Source organism: Hordeum vulgare, chromosome 6H (assembly GCF_904849725.1).
Source record: "Hordeum vulgare subsp. vulgare chromosome 6H, MorexV3_pseudomolecules_assembly, whole genome shotgun sequence".
In the NCBI taxonomy this organism is placed as follows: domain Eukaryota; kingdom Viridiplantae; phylum Streptophyta; class Magnoliopsida; order Poales; family Poaceae; genus Hordeum; species Hordeum vulgare.
In genome coordinates, this window is record NC_058523.1 from 503,281,723 (window position 1) to 503,288,568 (window position 6,846).

General features: G+C 40.8%; 1 long non-coding RNA gene across 1 annotated transcript; it reads left to right on the forward strand.

The window, feature by feature from the left end:
* The first annotated feature begins 2,476 nt into the window (after positions 1–2,476).
* Positions 2,477–4,982, forward strand: LOC123402072. The gene is made up of 4 exons (XR_006611232.1): positions 2,477–2,909; positions 3,156–3,270; positions 3,950–4,630; positions 4,718–4,982. It is a non-coding gene; the product is annotated as an uncharacterized LOC123402072 (long non-coding RNA).
* Positions 4,983–6,846: the final 1,864 nt, after the last annotated feature.

Here is a 6,846-nt window from a genome sequence, read left to right on the forward strand (position 1 = left end):
TGTGTGGAACGACTGTTAGTAACACATACTTCATATGTTGGAACATTGTGTTACATCACTATTATTACAGTAACATCTAAATATGTGTTGGTGTAGATGTGTTACGAACTTTAGTGATAGTAACACATAACCATGCATCGATACATAGTGTTACAAGCTCTATTATTGGGAGAAATAAGAAAAACAAAAAACAACTACATTCATAAATCACCAACGCCCTGACGCACAGGGCACATGTGCAACATATCTTTGTATCAATACATTTTCCCTGCTAAATCCGGTTTACATTCTTTGGTCAATATGGTATGAAAAACAATACCGTTTGGTTGGTAAACTAAATACCAAACTATTTGGGTATAGTTGCAATGGATATCATATCAACCATATTTTACGCGAAGTTTTGGATGACTCGACAATCACACATGCCAAATGCACACACTTTAGAATGATCATACAAATTTGAATATTTGACATCAATACTCACGAAGGAGCGCAAGACCACCAACGAGAGTTTAAGTTCTGAACTCATACAACTATAGCATCAATCAAGCACTAATTGGCAGTCTAGTACACTCGTGTTGTACTAACCTAGAAAAGTTAGTTAAGAAAGTTGTTCGGTGCTAGTAAAGTACTTTTGAAGGACAACCACAAGCTCCCGATAGTATAACACAAGAATCGTCCGTAGCGGTAGTGGTAACCAAAGTCACTCAAACGGCAAAAAAATTACAGCAAGAGCGGCAAAAAACAGCAGGTGCACAACATACCTTGTCTACCTAATCAAACGACAATACAGCCCCCGACTGCAAGTGCAAGCTATAGAAGTCACAAAATCACAACACCTAGCACCTAGCTGCAAGTAGAAGCCATAGAAGTCACACGCATAGACTGGTTCACAAGAACAAAGAAGAAAATGTTGCATTGAACATCCAGGTTTTGGCACCAAACAAGTATCCCACATAAATGAAAATGCAATTTCAAAAAGACGTCAAATCAGTTTACAAGATGGTAAATCTTTTATTTTTATTTTTGAAATGCAACACTTCGATTCCATACTCACACTGGCTTAACCAAAGCGCTGTCCCGTCGTACAAGTACCTTGTCAGGCAGGTCCTCTAACCACAGATGTAGGCCTGCCGGTTGAGAGGCACCAAAAGCTACAAGAGCATGCACCAAGTTATTACATGCCTTGGGGACAAAATAAAACGTGCAAGTACTGAAACTTAGACGAGCGAAGTCCCAAATCTCTCTCAATAAAATTCCTTCTGGTGCCCTGACATAAACTGAACTTTGGAGCGCTTTTATCAGTGTCTGGCAATTAGACTCGACCTCCACATATTTCATACCCCATCAGGAGGCTGCTTGCAGAGCAGCACTGCATGCCGTCGCTTCCGCTTGAAGAGCACTTGCTACATGTCGAAGGCGCCCCGCTCCAGAGCCTCTCACATCTCCCGGCAAATCCTGTATGACGAAGCCCCAGCCACCACCACCACCAGTGCCCTCAGGTGCAGAGAACGCCCCATCACAGTTGATTTTACAAGATGGTAAATCTGACATGATACTTCTTTGAAAAAAGTGTATCTATTCCCAATGAAAATCTGTCATACATGAAGCTTAATTAACTTAGTAAGAATTTTTTGAAATTTTACAAGGTTCATTGTCGAAGAGCAAAAACTATGCAAGCATATAAAAGTTCGCTAAAAGAACCACCAGCTTTATGTGCCCAGCAACACACATATCATGTAAGTTCCCTATCCAATACCCATGAATGCTTGCGTTGCTGCTGCTTTCTACCCAATACACATGGATGATTGTTGTTTGGCTGTTTGCTGTTCCCAGTCAATTAGTAATTTCAGAAATAGATTAATTGGGCACGCAATTGATTTAGTGCAAATCATCGACCTATGTGTCTTTCTAGGTCGTCTAGTGATAATAATCTGTGACAGATTCGGCCTAGCCTAGCACATGTATTTCAGGAAAGTAAGAATCACAGATTCAGCATAGCCTAGCACATATCTTTTTGGAATGTAATTATCATAGATCCAGCATAGCCTAGCACATATATTTTAGATCAAGATGAGGTTTTAGTGTTCTTTACTAGGCTGTGCTCACGACTCACAAAGCAGTATCATGTGCTGTGCAAGTTGCCGAAACACTAGGAGAGGTATATAATCAAAGTATTGAAGTATTTAGAGCATTCAGTCATGAATCAAAATCTTTTTTAGGACAGGGATGAATCAAAACCATCAACGCTACTAGACCAGCAAAAACATAGTTTAAAAATCAGACCAGACCAATGGTTTGACCAAAAAAAAAGCCAGAACCGATGACATTAACGCGGTTGGTTAAGCTCTGCGGACTTTAATGCCATCGAACCGTGAAAAGCCGGCCCTAACTAAGAGATTACAAAGAAAACCGGCTAATCGCCCGGTTTGCACGAAACCGACGGTTCAATGTCGATTCCCAAATCACTGTAATTCTATTTTTCTGTGAAAAAAATCCCTCCCGTTCCCCCGAATTAGTCCTGCGTGATCCCTTTTTCTGCGCCGTCCTGCGCGGGTTCCCCGCTGGCGGCTGGCCGCACCTTACCACCCCCGTCCGGCCGTCCTCCGCCCAGGTAGACAGGAAGAAGCGAGGAGGGTCGTATCCGACTGCGGCACATGGAGAGGTGGACTAGGGGGACGCATCTCCCGGCGAGCACGGGAATACTACTATGATTCAGACAGGGTGACGGGCCGCCGCCGGCGCCGCCTGAGTACAGAGCCTACATCGCCCACGGTCGGCGGTCAGTTTCATGCCCATCGCCACCGGCGACCTCTCGGGAAACGGGCAGACGGCGAGAGTTTAGGACACCACTAAAACCTGGGCTTCTCCTTATCCACATCCGGGCGGTTGGCTCTGCTTCTTCTCCAGTATGTCGCTGTCCATTGATTCCATTAATCCATTCTCCCCTGTTCCGGCTTTTTATCATGAATACGCAGATTTAGATTAGGTGATGTGGTACTTTGATCGTTTGATGATGAGTACTCTAATTACTGTGATTGTGCGATCCTGATACTGTATTTTGTTTCCTGTAAGTTTAATGTTTGAGACTTGGAGCTTTATAGCTTATTGTTGATACTTGTTTGTGACCTGGATTGCAAATGTGTGTCTCGTAGCTTGCTGCTGCTGTTGGAGCACTGAACGCTTGGTCTTGGACATCACAGCCACCCCACCATTACCTTGGACGCTACTTCAAATCCTGGCGGCACAAAATTTTAGTGGAAACATAAGGTAAAAAATCTTGCAACCCGGATGTGACGGTTTTATTTGTTTATTTTGTTATCCCTTGATTAGTGAACCTGATACTTTTTCGGATCAACTGAAAATAAATATAAGATTCTGTTATCTATTGGTTTGATTCTATTATCACCATATTAGTTGATGAGAATCCTCTTAAACCACGTCTCCTTGTCAAGTGCTGGAACTTATTTATCACTCCCACTTCAGAACGGAACCTCGTTGCCAAGTGCCAACTGATTCATAGTAAAATCCCCTCTGACACCCAATAGAATAGGTTGCTGTTGTTTTTTTGTTTCACCAATGAGCTATTTTAAAACAGGCAAATATCAATGACAAAATGAATGCAAAATATGCCCTTAGACCGATGTGGCATGCATGTAACATAATTAACTGCTCGACAAGAATTGAGTCAATTGAACATCTATAGACGACATAGCGCCGTGGGGTCTACTAGGTCACCCAATTACTGGTTCTTAATTATCTGTCCCGCTTGTGTTTCTGTCTAGCTTGTGCAGTTATGCATATCTGTGCTCGATCATACATGTTATCTCTACCATAAAGCACCAAGTTCACATTATATTATAATTACCATCCACATATGATTTAGTTTTACTTCTTCTGATTTGTAATGAACTTCTACTTGAATGCTTTACTAAATCTTATTTTTCAGGAAATTTGCAAGCGGGGATTAGAAGAATTATTTTGAACTGAATGAAGAATCTATGCACCTTTTAGCGAACTTTTATATGCTTGCATAGTTTTTGCTCTTCGACAATGAACCTTGTAAAATTTCAAAAAATTCTTACTAAGTTAATTAAGCTTCATGTATGACAGATTTTCATTGGGAATAGGTACACTTTTGTCAAAGAAGTATCATGTCAGATTTACCATCTTGTAAAATCAACTGTGATGGGGCGTTCTCTGCACCTGAGGGCACTGGTGGTGGTGGCTGGGGCTTCGTCATACACGACTTGCCGGGAGATGTGAGAGGCTCTGGAGCGGGGCGCCTTCGACATGTAGCAACACACCCCTTTATTTTCTGAAACATTGACGGGTGTGGCAACACACCCCTTTATGTCCTAGTGTCTACTGTTAGGAAACTTCTTGCAAGTACTTTGGTTAGGTACTAGAAAGCATGCGCGTGCACACACACACACACACATGCCCACAGCAACAAGCACGCACATACAACACAACACAGATGCTCTGCTCCTGATTTGTCAATAGTATGCTGATGCTTTGCTTTGATCTGCTCTAACACTAACTTTTTTGTCAATAGTAAGGGAAGTCGAAGTTTCTGATTGGTGATGCTTTTGCTTCAGGATACTTAATTTCCTCGCATTGACCTTTTGTAAGTTAAAATCTTTTTTTCCATATTCCAAAATTATGTTGGTGTACACTTAATCACATAATCGTAAGGTCCAAATTTCATTTACAGATTCAAAAGAAGGATAATCGAGTTGCAGCTGAATTCTCCGGTTGGATCAAGAAGCAAATACAATTAGAAAATTTTACTTAGAAATAACCGTAGTTTACATTGATAGATGGAAACAATGTAATATCATGCAGAAGTTGTTTTTTATTTGTTTGAATTGTGCAAATGCTATGGTGTAATATTCTCCATAGACATGTTCACTGTAGTCAAAATATATGAATGATATTTTGCGGTACCAGTAATATTGGTATTTGTTTATTGTAATGCATATGTATCCTACATTGTTGTATATTCATATTAAATATCTTGATATTTTCAATTTGTGTATGTGTCGTGCTTTAATTTCTCTATCATTTTAATGGTGTCAAGCATCAAAATAAAATAATTGACTAATTGATCAATTGTAGCTATTTTATTAAATAAATGTGTAAAATGGGTACCTAATTTTGTGGTTAATAATTAAAAATAAAATATATTAATTATGTTGTCATACTAATATAATAGTGTTACTGATGGTGTTACCGTAGTAACAAAATGTGTTACTAGGTCATTGACAATTATAAATTATAGTGTTATGGTCCTTGATATTGTGTTACAACTTGTGTTACTATAGGTACAGAAACATGTTACCACAATGTTCTACGTATATGGAAAATATGTTACTTTGAACGTTACAATAGTTATGAAAATGTGTTACCAGGGTCATTTGGTAACACATAATATGCATGTTACTACAACATAATAGTAACACAATTTTCAATATATGGTAACACCTATAATATGTGACAGTTAACACCACTTAGTAACACGGTCTAATGGAACACATTTTAAAATGTGTTACTATATGACTTAGTAACACAGTTTTGGGTCTGAAGTAACATAACACTATGTTACAAAAGCTCTGTCCTGTTGTAGTGCCACCCCCTCGGTAAACACTTCTTCGCTCCATCGCTCTCCTCCTACAGCAAAGCCCCGAACCCTAGCGCCACCGCTGGAAGTCTCGACGCCGGCGAAGAAGAGCTTCACTGTCTCGACTTTTCCGTCGCCAAAACCACGCCGGAGTCGGACCATGCTCGTCCGCCGCCGCCGTAGACATCCTCTGCTGCCGGGTTAGAGTGCATTGGACACACACCGAAAGAGCTTCTCCCTGCTACTCTTCTCTGTTCATCGTGCGCGCCATCTAGGGTAAATAAAAACCCTATTTTTACAGCAAGTTTGATCTACTATTTTGCCTCTGTGATGTGAAATCTGTTTTTCTTCAAGAATCCATCCGTTTCTTTTCCTCAAACACTGCCTATCACCACACTATTGGTGAACTTCACTAAGCATCTAAGATTTTCATGAGATTCCTCGGTTGTGCGAATTTTCGGATCTGTACAACTCTGGAACCCAAGAACAGTATGCTTAGGCAAATTCCTCATACACTGGTCAAATTCCTCAACTGTCAAATTTTTTCATTTTCTTCAAATCTGAGAACGCATATGACCTCTCCACATTCCTCGCTACTATACTCTGTTCACAGGTACACACATGTCAGCTGATGAATATCTCGGTTCTCATCAAATTAACTCATTTGCAGCGTTTCTTGAAGAAAATCTTCAAGTCTCATCAGAATCCTCAAGAGTTCAATGTCATGAGCAAAATCCTCAGCTAAAGAAAATGGAGGATGACAGGAAGCAAAAGGGAGGCAAGAAACTTGAGCAGAATACATCCATAGATATCCCTGAGGATATATACTTGGACTACTGCACTCCTGATGAAAATGAAACTATGGCCAAGAGAAAGATTCGGCTTCAGAAGATAGAACGCCGATGGGCTAAGGAGTGGAAGGAGTACAGATTCGTCACTCCCAAATATGCAAAGAAATTCACTCTGAAGCCTCCTGGCAAACGGTCTCCACTTGAGGATTATCAAGAAGCACATCCCTCAAGCCTCAAGACCCTTATCCTGATGAAAAGGAAAAGCACTTGGCAAAGCTCAAGAAGCAGGCAGAGGCTGCTGTGAGGAAATTCAACGAATCATCTGCAACTCCATCAACTGCAGCTACTTCCTCTGCTGCTGAGACCTCTCGTTCGGCAATTCCTCCACAAAAGTCTGTGCCATCAAAACCAAAGGCTTCAAAGCCTCAAGAG